The sequence below is a fragment of the Gorilla gorilla genome, chromosome 11 (assembly GCF_029281585.2).
Source record: "Gorilla gorilla gorilla isolate KB3781 chromosome 11, NHGRI_mGorGor1-v2.1_pri, whole genome shotgun sequence".
Classification (NCBI taxonomy): domain Eukaryota; kingdom Metazoa; phylum Chordata; class Mammalia; order Primates; family Hominidae; genus Gorilla; species Gorilla gorilla.
In genome coordinates, this window is record NC_073235.2 from 61469299 (window position 1) to 61482026 (window position 12728).

At 44.7% G+C, this 12728-nt stretch overlaps 1 protein-coding gene across 10 annotated transcripts in view; it reads left to right on the plus strand.

Moving 5' to 3' along the window:
* The first annotated feature begins 332 nt into the window (after window positions 1-332).
* The window catches only part of TANC1 (tetratricopeptide repeat, ankyrin repeat and coiled-coil containing 1), a 263670-nt gene continuing 251274 nt past the window's right edge, over window positions 333-12728 (plus strand). For 8 of the 10 annotated variants that reach the window (XM_031008670.2, XM_063694861.1, XM_055379017.1 and 5 more), the window contains exon 1: window positions 430-594. The gene's annotated coding sequence lies outside the window, so the exon portion shown is untranslated. Of the gene's footprint in view, window positions 595-12728 lie in introns of all 10 variants that reach the window. The other 2 variants (XM_019022527.3, XM_055379020.2) reach the window with 2 other exon arrangements.

Consider the following 12728-nt stretch of genomic DNA (forward strand, 5'->3'; position numbering starts at 1 on the left):
CACGGAAACTCCAGCTCGGTTAATTGCTCCCATATGTCCTCCTCGGCTGTGGTAAAAAAGCAGCGAGGAGGGAAGGCCGGGTCGCTTTATTGATTTTGAAGAGGCTGTAAAAAAGACTATGGCCCATGTCATTTTGGTCCCAGAGGGGACTAGGCGCAGCCCCGGGGGACCCGGTGCCCAGAGGGACGGTAGGGTGCCTCAGGCCCGGACCTGGCGCCGAGAGGCGGGACAAGGGGACCTCGCGCCCAAGCCCCGCGGAAAGTTCGCGCTCCGCGCTCCAACCGGTCCCTGGATCCGCCGCAGCCCAGGGCGGGGAGGGGCGCGGGAGGCGCGGCCGGGGCGGGCGCGCGAGAGGAAGGTGCCTTCGGGAACACGCGCAAGGGCGGGGATTCGCGCTGCCAATGAGGCCCCGGTGTGGGCCGAGCAAGGCGGGGGGACGGGCCGGAGCGGAGGCTTTGCTGTGGCAGCTGCTGGAGCGGCGGCCGCCTCGGGAGCTGGAGGAGAGGCAGCCGCGGAGCGCCGAGCTGGCCTCGCCCCGAGGCCCGGCCCTGGGTGTGGGGAACCGCGCTGAGGAGCTGGAAACTTTCCCGGCAGGTAACTCCTGCAGCCCGGGCTCCGCCGCGGGCCTGCGAGCGCCCCGGGCATGGCCAGCTGCCAGTGTGCGGAGAGGTCGAGAGGGACCCGGGGTGGAGAGGGTGATGGGAGAAGGGAAAGTTTCTGGAGCGCCCCCTCCTCCGCCGGGCACACCCGGGAGCTTTCCGGGAATAGGCACAGACATGTTGGGCGCCCCGGGCCTTGGTCTCTCGGCGGCTTTGGGGAGTCCGCACCTTCCTTGCGCGGTTCCCCCGCGCCGGACCGAGCCGGCCTTCCCTGGAACCGGGGTGGTGGGAACCGGGAACGCTTGGGGTACGCTCGAGTTCTGGGACCACCCCCGCCCGGCGCGCCCGCTCGCCCCCTTTCCCGCCTTCTCTGTAGCCCTCGGGCTTGGCAAGGGCCTGGGCTACGCCTGGTACCTGGCGCGGGGGAGGCGGGGGGAGGCGCGCCTGGCACCGCGGGGTCCTGGGCGCCCCCCAGAGTGTTGGGGTGCGCGGGTCGCGAAGTTGCCGAGAGAACTTAAGCCGGGGGCATCGTATTGCCCCAGTCTGGGCTGAAAGTCTATTGCTTTGCTTCCAAGAACACTGCGATTAGCATATCCACACTCCTTTATTGGGGGTGGGGGTGAGTTAGGATTAGACGTTGGGGGTTTTTCTTTAGGGGTGGGGCGCTGAGAAGAGCGGTAATTGTCAAGATTGTGAGCCCCCTTGTTCTTGGATGCAGAGTGGTCATTTTCGGGGGACGATATCAGGGCACTGGCTTCCTGGAGGACTTTGGGGTGCGGGCGCGCAGCGCTGTGGGTGTGCGGGGCTCCTGGCTTTGGCGCGGCGGCTTTCCGGAACGCCTGGCTGGGAAGGAAGCTCTAGGCATTGTGTGGTGTGTTTGCAGACAGAAAGGTCCCTGGACCGGTGTTCTCAAAACTTACTGGACTTATTGTGTAAAGCTCCGGGAGGAAATGTGGCGTTGGCCAGGTAGAAACGCGGCGCTGCGGCCAAGGGGCGGAGGACGCCAGGCTCGGCTACGGCCTTCTCCCAGCCCCCTCCTGCCAGCTCCAGATCCCCGTGCCTCCAGTGTTGGGACCGTTCTCAGTGGCGTTGTTCCCTGCTGGAGTTAACTTGGGAGGTGAGGAGGGAACCTTCATCTTGAACTTGACCCCAGAAGCAGCGTCGTCCGTACAGGTTACAAGGTAAATGGAAGCTGAGTCTTAACGTGGGTTGGACCGCAAACTCTAGCTGGCGCGGAAAGGAAGTTCCTGGTTCAGAATCTTTGAGGAAAGGGCTCAAGATTGCTGAGATCGCTCGCTCTGGAAATGCCAGACACACCAGACTGCAGAAGTTAATGCGTGTTTGGAGGGGTGGGGGTGGGAGAGGAAAGGAGAAACCTGGTTAGTTGGCACAGAGGGCTGGTATTTCTCTGTAGTGGAAATGAAGGGAGTCTGCGTCTCTGCTTTCACCAGATCCGCTACCCTCTTTTTTCCTTCCTTGGTCATCTTTATTCCTGCCAGGCTGGCACTCCTGAGGCAGGGGAGGGGAAGGAGAGGAAAGCAGTTGTGAAGCTTCCTGGGTCAGCCTGGAGGTATTTCAGATCTGCTACTAGGAAGATTCCAGGATTTTAACAGCTGCTTCTTGATTGCTGGGAATGAAAGAATTTATGAGCGGCTGAGACTACTTCATTATAGAAGTAGTCTGAGTGTTTTACTCATCTAAGCTACTTAAAGACCTCACAAGGGACCTTCCCTAGAGTATGCCAGTTTCTGCAGTTTGTGTCAGCCAGAATGCTTGGTGAGTGTTAGTCAAAAGGCATCATAAATATATCCTGGTGGTTCTGAAATGAAAAGTATGTGGCAGTAAAGGAAGTATGGTATCTGATATCCTTCAGGACTTCCTCCTAGGGCTGTTCCTGTTACCTGCCAAGTGAACTTGGTTCAGGCTTCCGGACTGTTGTGATTTGACAATAAGAGATGGGAAATAGTGTCATCGATTTTAGTGGAAGCAGGAAAAGTCCACAAATAAATTTAAGGTGAGTTTTTATGACCCTGTCTTGCACATGTGGTGCCCCAAACTTAACTTTTTGGCACCAAGCCTTTTGGTTTGAAGTGTTGCTGGAACTTGGAAGCAATGGTTTTCCTGCTTTCTTGGTTTAACCACCAGAATGCCCAAATTATTATAATTTATATCCATCCTTGATCTAAGATATAACTGATTCATAGTCAGCCTTTTTCTGCTTCCCATAACAGCCTGTAGAAAAAAGAACATTTTGTCTCTTTAACCACACACAATTTATTTGGTGCCATAGTAGGTTTTGACACTGGGTGATTGAGGGCATAATTTTAGAGACAATGGAGTTGTCTGGATTAAATCGTCCATTTTTAGGCAACGTTCTCTTCTGAGTTGCTGATTAATTCTTTATTTCTCTGGGAATATTAAAACCAGCATCCCTGAGCCAGTGGAACTATAATCCATGTTATAATGACTCCTGCCAGCATAGCTGGAGGTTAACTTTATGTCGATGTTTCCATTAGACATTCCTAACCTAATTGTAAAGATTTTGTCTCAGTTGGGTTGAGAGTAGGGTTGAGAGTCTCATAGAAAAAGAAATGGCTTTATTTTTATCTTTATGATAAATAGTTTGTGTTACAGGAATACATTTACAGAAGCAAAATAAAGAAGAGTGTTTATATATTTGTGGGGAGGATTTGTTTTAGTGTTTAAAATAGTTTGGTTTTCAACTGTCTCTTAAATGCATATTTCAGTGGTGGAAAAACCAGAACCTCTCCCTGCCCCCTTTCTCCCCAGGTTATGAAAGTATTCACAGTACAAAGAACTCTTAAGCCTTTCTGGGTCTTGGTTTTCTCATTTTTTTCATCCCTAAAATGGGATTACCTTGCATCCCTAAAGTTCTGTGACTCTCCAAAAGTTTGAGAAATGTAGGAATTCTGGAGCTAGTGCTGTAATGTTAGAACACTGCTATGGGGTTTATAAGGGCTTGATTTACATATTTTATCCCTAACCCTTTATTTGAATAAACCAAGGCCTAGAAAGTTAAATTAGACCTGTATCATCTATAAATAGTTGAGTTGAACTTGAACCAGAGTCTTCTGATTCTCCCTAGTCTCTTCTCTTCTGTTTATTAAAACCTGCCAAACAGACTAAAGTTAATATGTGGCAATTTCTCACAATACATTTTTAGGGTTATATATGAGTTATTTTGATTTCAGAACCCCAGGGTTAACAATCTATGCTTTGATGTCAGGGATTAAAAACAGTTCACCAATAATGGTAATAAAACTTTCTCCTCAAGAGAGTTTCAGAAAGTCACATGCTTCAAACTAATCATTTGTTTATTTTCAACTTCTTTTTTATTAAGTAGGCTTCAGGGTGTAATGTGATTTATAATCCAGACTATTAACCCAGACAGCATTCTTAAGGAAATCACTTCTCAAATCTGTACCTCTTTTTAAAAATAAAAAATGAACATATCATTTGCCTTTGATCTTGGTATCTCTCAGCCTAATTGCAAGGCCTGGGTGAGTATTCCTTTTTTTGGTGTCATCATTCTTGGACTGTTCCTACTGATGGCTGGATAAGTCTGATTTTGCAGCACTTTCCATGCTAAATACATCCTTCCCTTATGCTGTTAGGTTGATGGTAAAGAGGTAGTAGGTTGCAGGTGACCCATTTTTGCTGTGTCTCTAAATGTTTGTGCTTTGTCCTGCTTGCCTAGTTAGCAGCACTCACTGCAGCTTGACACTCATCTGGAGGCTGGTATTGATTTTCTTTAACAGGTTCTAAAATGCAATTATGTGTTAAGCTGTAGGCTCTTTTATGTCTGAGCAGTTTGTCCATCTTCAGCTTTTTAAACTTATTCTCAGAGGAATGTCTTTTCAAAATATTAAGCAATGGGGTTTAAACCTCAATAAGAAGATGTATCAGTGCTCATTGGCTGGGAAGGAGGTGTAGTATATCTGAAATTGCCGCCATTTCCATGAGCGAGAGAAGAGAACATTATGAAGCGCTATTTGCTAGAGAAGTTGGGACACTTTGTACCAGGAGGGCACAAGAGCAGCAAAGGAGAAGAATGATTCTTGGCTTTTAATAATATTATCAGGAGCATGGATTTGGAATGATAGAGGACTTTGATGAAGAAGGCTTCAGAGGACATTATCTTGTGGAGAGTGAAAGGAGTTCTCCTGGTTTGGTTTAGCTGTGTTGCTGATGGAACTTGCCCTTCTAGGGTCGGTGTTGTCTTTAGGTTCCCCTGTAGGTGGGTGTGATCAAGGAGAATGTTCTAGAAAGAAGAGTTCCATAGACAGAATGTCAAGGACAAAAGTGTTGCAGAGGGATGACATAGTTCCTGGATTTTAGCACAGATTTTTTCGCTAACATGAGGGAATTTATTAGGGAAAACCTTCCAGTTGTAGAGGTAGACAGATGCGAACCCATCATGTTCAGTTCACATAGCCCAGAGCCACAGTGACTCAACCTCTTCCCTGCCCCACCTCAGTACGTAACCTAGGGTTACGTGCCAGTCATGAACAGTGGCTTATTACCTCTTTGGGTAGGAGATGGGGGTGGAGAGTAGGGAGGTCTCTCAGAAGCACTCAGCTGTGACCTTTTCATGCATGTATACTCATGCAAAAATGGGATCCTCTGTTGCATGAGCTTTTGAAGAAATATGAAAAAGATCATACGTATACGGCTGCTGGTATTATAGCTCTCAAGCCTCACATCCAGAATTGGCCTTTTTGATGTTAGTTCCAATTTGGGAAAGCCCTGGAGGGAACCCGAATTGGCTTGATGCCAGCCAAAGGAGAGTTACGGTTAGACCCATAAAATGGGGCTGTGGGGAGACAAAGTATCCCACAAAGAAGAGGGTTATTGTTAATGGAAGAGGGAGGGAGCTGGATCAACAAAAGAGCTAGCCAGGGCAGTGTACATTTCCACAAGTGGTATTGCTGATCATAACAACATACCAAAGGATATGAAGATTCTTAATGTTGTTGTGATGTACACCCCTGTAGTCTTGAGGGCAGTGGACTTGTCCACATTCTGTGGGACTCTGAATTGCTATGTACACAGACATGAGGGGGTGTTGAATTACTGCTAAAAACGTAAGAGTTGGTCATTATTCCCATGTAACCCATTACACTCCCCTCTCTCTGCCATGCTTTGTTCTAAATTACTTGGGATAAGTAACATTAATTATTAATGTTTATTGAGTGCCGGCTGACTCTGAACTACATGTTTGAATTTAAAAAGTCTGTGGATGAAACAGTTTGGTTCTTTCTTCCCCTGTTGTCCTACATACGTAGAATACTATGGCAGGGATGGTCACCATACAACAGCATTCTGTGTTCTGGTCCTCCTTGCTTCTTGTGGCTTAACAACAACTGTTTATTTGCTTGGGATTCAGAAATGGGGGCCAGATTCCCTGTGCCTAGGCTCACTGGTGCCGTGGTGGTTACATGATTCATTGAGGGCCATTGCTGCAATAGTTTACAACATTATAACCATCCTTGATACCTATGGAAGATTGGTTCCAGGATTCCCACGGATACTAAGATCCTCAAATGCTTAAGTCCGTTATTAAAAACCATGTATTATTTGCATATAGCTTATGCATACCCTCATATATATATATTTTTAAATTTTATTATTAGTTTCGAGACAGAGTCTCACTCTGTCACCCAGGCTGGAGCACAGTGGTACAATCTCGGCTACTGCAACCTTTGCCTCCCGGGTTCAAGTGATTCTCCTGCCTCAGCCTCCTGAGTAGCTGGGATTACAGGCATGTGCCACCACGCCTGGCTAATTTTTGTGTTTTTAGTAAAGATGGGGTTTCACCATGTTGGCCAGGCTGGTCTTGAACTCCTGACCTCAGGTGATCCACCTGCCTCAGCCTCCCAAAGTGCTGGGATTACAGGCGTGAGCCACCTTGCCTGGCCTCCTTTGTATTTTATTTTGAGAAAGGGTTTCCATTTGTTGCCCAGGCTGGACTGCACTGGTGTGATCATGGCTCACTGCATCCTCAACCTCCTGGACTCAAGCAATCCTTCCACCTCAGCCTCCTAAGTAGCTGGGAGTACAGGTGCACACCACCACACCCAGCTAATTTTTGTATTTTTTTTTTTTTTTTTTTTGTAGAGACAGGGTCTTACTATGAGACCAGACCAGGCTGGTCTCAACTCTTGGTTCAAGTGATCCTCCTGCCTTGGCCTCTCAAAGTGCTGGGATTACAGGCATGAGCCAACCCCCCCAGTCCTCCTTCATACTTTAAATCATCTCTAGATTATTTATAATACCTAATATAATGTAAATGCTAGATAAATAGTTGTTATTCTGTATTGTTTTAAAATTTATATTTTTATTGTATTTATTGTATTTTATTGTGTTTATTGTATTGTTATCTTTTTTCCAGTGGTCAGTTACTAGAATATTTTTTGAATATTTTCTAACCTAGGTTTGTTGAATCTGTGGCCATGGAACCTGAGATATGGAGGGTTGGGTGTGGAGGGGGTGACTGTGCTTACTACTATAATCCTGCTTTTGATTAGTTTTCCACTGGCCATGTACTTAAGGGTAAGGTGGATGCGTCCTCTGCCCCAGGGAGTGAATTTTGATTAAGCAATCAATTTTAGTAATGCCATACCTTTTGCCAGTGACTCATTAATGAATATGTATGTGACGCCTGTTAGGTCCTGGCATATTTGAAGCATAAGGTTGTCAGCACAAGAGAACAAGTAGCACCGAGTGCAGACTAAAGGTGGCCTAAGACCACAATTACTTTTTTTTTTTTTTTTTTTGTCGGTGTCGGGGGTGTAGGAGGCGGGTGGGTAGAGACAGGGTCTCACCATGTTGCCCAGGCTCGTCTCGAACTCCTGGCCTCAAGCAATCCTTCCACCTCAGTTTCCCAAAGTGCTGGATTACAGAGTGAACCACCGTCCCCAGCCCACAATGACTTATTTTAGCTGCTGATTAGCCAGCCCTAGAACCACTGTGACTCAGAACTTCTGTGAGAAAAAACATTTTCGTTATTGTTTCTTTCCTATCTTTTTTTTTTTTTTTTTAAGCTAGGGTCTCACTCTGTCACCCAGGCTGGACTGCAGTGGCATGATCATGGCTCACTGTAGCCTCTGCCTCCTGGGCTCAAGTGATCCTCCCACCTCAGCCTCCCAAATAGCTGGGACTACATACTGGTGTGCACCACCACACCCGGCTAATTTTTGTATTTTTTGTAGAGATGGGGTTTCTCCATGTTGCCCAGGCTGGTCCCGAACTCCTGGGCTCAAGCGATCCTCCCACCTTGGCCTCCCAAAGTGCTGGGATTACAGGTGTGAGCCACTGTGCCCAGCCTCATTATTGTTTAAGATCAGTGGTCCCCAGAGTGGAGTGTGCTAGATCATCCAATATGGGAGGGAAGAAAATATTCAAGAATGTTAGAAAAAATTAAGCTTTTAAAATATTTAATGTATGAGTTGACACTGGTTGGTATATCTGATAGTCTTTTATCAACTTACATTATATGAGGTTGCCTGAGGGAAGACTGGGCCTTTTACAACCTGGTGGAATTGACAGTGGTACCCTCATTCTTATTCTTGCCTTTGGTGAACTCTATCCATCTAAATACATTTATGGCTAGATTATCTGGTTTTAACTAAACTGACCCCCAGAAAATGGGCGAGTGGTTTAAAAAGATTCTTGCAAAGAAAGTGTAATGATAATGATGTAAGTATAAAGGAACAAGAAAATGTTCTTATGAGTTTAGAACATGACTTTTAAAACAAATTTGACAAGAAGGTGGCTCAAAAATTATGTATGGGCTGAGCGCGGTGACTCATGCCTGTAATCCCAGCACTTTGGGAGGCCGAGGCGGGCAGATCACCTGAGGTCAGGAGTTTAAGACCAGCCTGGCCAACATGGTGAAACCCTGTCTCTACTCAAAACACAAAAATTAGCCAGGTGTGGTAGTGTACACCTGTAATCTCAGCTACTCGAGAGGCTGAGGCAGGAGAATCACTTGAACCTGGGAGGTGGAGGTTGCCGTGAGCCAAGATTGTGCCACTGAACTCTAGCCTGGGCGGCAGAATGAGACTCCGTCTTGAAAAACAACAACAACAACAACAAAATTATGTTTGGATTTGTATTATTAATAAAAATGAACTTAAAAATACTGTTTGACTCCCATCCTTTAAAAGTTTTAAATGTTGTATAATGTATATACTACATTCATGTGTGTATATACATACCATTCATAACTAGTTTTAATTACACATAAATTAATACAATTTATAATATGTTAGTATATATGTTATAAATTTTTTCCCCTGAAATTCCTGAGCTTCAATACATTTTTAAAATTTTTTACTTTTTATTTTTTTAGAGGTGAGTCTTGCTCTGTTGCCCAAGCTGGAGTACAGTGGTGTGATGATAGTTCACTGCAGCCTCCAACTCCTGGGCTCAAGTGATCCTGTCACCTCAGACTCCCAAGTATCTGGGACTACAGGTGTGCACCATCACACCTGGCTTAATTAAAAAAAATTTTTTTTTTTGAGATGGAAACTTTCTCTGTTGCCCAGGTTGGAGTGCAGTGGTGCTGTCTCAGCTCACCATAGCCTCTGCCTCCTGGGTTCGAGTGATTGTCCTGCCTCAGCCTCCTGAATAGCTGGGATTACAGGTGTGCACCACCACACCTGGCTAATTTTTGTATTTTTCGTAGACATGGGGTTTCACCATGTTGGCCAGGCTGGTCTCAAACTCCTGAGCTCAAGTGATCTGCCCGCCTCGGCCTCCCAAAGTGCTGGGATTACAGGCATGAGCCACCATGCCTGGCTAATTTTTTTTTTTTTTTTTTTTTTTACTGATAGTCCTGCGTGATCAAAAAAGCTTTGATACCACAATTTAAGTCACTTAGAGTTAGGTATTTTTGTTACTTGCAGCTGAAAGCATCATACCTGATATAAGGACAGATAAGAGTAGTAGCTGTCCCTGTTTTATTCTTAGCTTTCAAGAATCTCTGTGATCTGGACCCTAACTTCTTTGCAGGCCCAGCTGTCCTCTCCTTGTCTTTGCTAATACCACTGAACTCCTGCCCGTCCCTGATACTTTGTTTCAATTTTGCCTCTTCCCTCACCCTACCACCACCACTGAAATTTTGACTTTCAAGGGCTAGCTTAAATAAATATTGCTTTCTTATGAACATTTTTTCTGATTTACCCCCACTTCAACATTTCAGTTTTTCTTTCCTTTTAGTCTCCCTAGTACATTGTACATTCATTATAATGTCTTTCTCTGTTTGCTTTTTATTATTAAGTTGTTCGCCTATTGGCTTTGCAGATGGGTTGTAGGTTTTTTGATGGTAGGGGGTCCTGTCTTACCTTTCTCATTTAAAAAGAAAACAATCTGTTTCTCCTTTGGGAGAAAGGGAGACAGAGAATCCACAGTTGTTAAACATCACTCTGGACTTGTTACTCTGGGGTGGGTCTCGCCTCCAGCCTTCTGGCAGCCTTAGGAAGGCAGGGAGCTCCATGTACATGAAAGGAGATTGAGGGCAGGGAGCTCACAGAACCAAGACAGCAGGACCCAGGATTCAGACCTGGAAAATTTTTATTTCCTGGCTGGTTTGTGTGCCCTCATGCGTGTTATTTACAGTGCCATGTTCTTTCACATGGGAACACTGACATAGGTGAAATGGGAGGTTCCATAGGATGATAGTGCAAAAACATTAAAGACAATCCTAGCAGATGCAGTGAGTTCAAGGGAGAGTCCTTGTGGAGTAACAGGAAAGGCCTGGTGGATGAGATGTATGAAGATCTAAATGCCTGCAGATAGTGAGCTGTCTGCAACTACCACAAAGCAAAATCATGGGCAATAACTCCCCAGGGTAGGATCTGGCCTGAGCATCCCCACTGGGAGATGGGAGGTGATGGGCTCTGTAGTGCTTTAGCTGAATAGAGTTATCTATGTCAGTATTCCCTCTATGCAAAGATAGTTGAGAGTTCACAAGTTGTAGGCTTTCAAGTTGAGCTATGTTAGATATATGCTCCCCTGATGGAAGACAGACATGTCTCCAGGGTTCTGAGGGTCAAATGACAGAATGTATATAAAGTGTTTTGAACATTATAAATTGCCTCCTTAGAGGCAAGGGAACATCAAATTTGGTTGTTTTCTTACATCAGAGACTTCTAGCTCAGATTTCTTTGTTGGCCATTTTTAAGGGCATTTCCAATGAGTTTTTAAGTGTAATGAGTTTTTAAGTGTTGGGGTTCTTAAATGGAATATGATATAATTTTTTTCAGATGAACTGCAGATATTACTTAAAATCTTGCTGTGAAACTTTCACCTGTGGAGTAAGTAGAATTCATGATTAAGGTGAATCTCTTTTGGGATCCAGTTCAGTTTTTCCAAAGGATCTGTTTATAAGCATAGGACCACTTAGCTGAGTGTGGTTGCTCGTGCCTATAATTCTAGTACTTTGGGAGGCTGAGGTAGGAGGATCTCTTGAGCCAAGGAATTTCAGACCAGCCTGGGCAACATAGGAAGTCTCTGTCTCTACAAAAATTTTTTTTTTAAAATTAGCCAGGCATGGTGGTACCGTGCCTGTGGTCTCAGCTACGTGGGAGACTGAGGTGGGAGGGTCGCTTGAGCCTGGGAGGTTGAGGCTGCAGTTAGCTGTGATTACAGCACTGCACTCTAGCCTTGGCGACAGAGCAAGTCCTTATCTCAAAAAAACAAAACAAAACAAAACAAAAAACTTACCGTTTTCATAAAGATGGGAATCTGTGGGGCTTTTATTTCTGGTCCTGGAAACCCTAAGTACCAACTGAAAGACTCAAAAGAGCTTTGATTTCAAGGTTTGTTGTTGTTGTTGTTGTTCTTGGCTACTGTAAATCCAGTAATTTATTTTCATGAGTCTTTGGAAAGGGTTAGGGAAAGCTTTGAAATATCTTAAGGTAGTTTTGAAAGTAAAAAGTAGGTATGGTTTGACAATTTGAAATTTGTTTCATTGTAGATTTCCAAGGCAATGGGTTTGAATAAATTAAAGTTAATTCCATTTCAAAGAACTTTTGCAGTGGGATTTCATATTGTAGAAAGAGTCTGACTTATAAATCAAAACATGTTAAAGAGTAAACATATTTATAGATGCAAAAGACATCAAAACAGTGAGTGGCTCCTAAATTGCAGATAGATGCAATTGTGAAATTCTTATTCAGGGGTTGTTGAATCATCCATGTAACTTAAGAGGGCCTTATTTTTCTTAGGATTTATTTAAGTAAAGCAAGAATTCCCAAAATGCATTCTGGGGGAAACTGAGTCTTAGGAAGTTAACAGGTGTTACGCAGGGAAAAAAGTCCTGTGGTCAAATAAGTGGGAAAATCTGGGTTAACCAAAGTAAACCAGGTATTTTTGTTTTTAACTACAGGACTTTTGAGCACCCTTAGATCTAGTGTTCATTATAAATATCCTGGAAGGGAAATAGAGTAGTCAGTGTTTTCCAAACACATTGAATTGTAGAAACTTTTTTTTTTTTCCAGAACATCCAGAGAACAATGTTTGTTGGGTTATCTAATTTGTTGAAGTACTTAAAAATCAAATCTCAGACATCATGTAATTTTGCCTGACTAACTTTGCTATGCATTTCTAACTTAGGACTTAAAAAAATCACCACCCCATTATCGCTTTTAATACAATTAACAATAATTTAAAAATATTATCTAATTTGGGCTGGGCGCGGTGGCTCACACCTGTAATCCCAGCACTTTGGGAGGCCGAAGTGGGCAGATCACGAGGTCAGGAGATTGAGACCATCCTGGCTAACATGGTGAAACCCCGTTTCTAGTAAAAATACAAAAAATAGCCGGGCATGGTGGTGGGCGCCTGTAGTCCCAGCTACTCAGGAGGCTGAGGCAGGAGAATGGCATGAACCCAGAAGACGGAGCTTGCAGTGAGCCAAGATCATGCCACTGCACTCCAGCCTGGGCAACAGAGCAAGACTCCATCTCAAAAAAAAAAATTCTCCCTTAAATAGCATTTGTCACCATTTTTGTTTTTTGGAAACCAAGATTCAATCAAGGTTCACATTGCACTGTGGGCTGTTGTTGTTGTTTGTCTCTTTCATCTTTTTAAATGTAGAAAAAT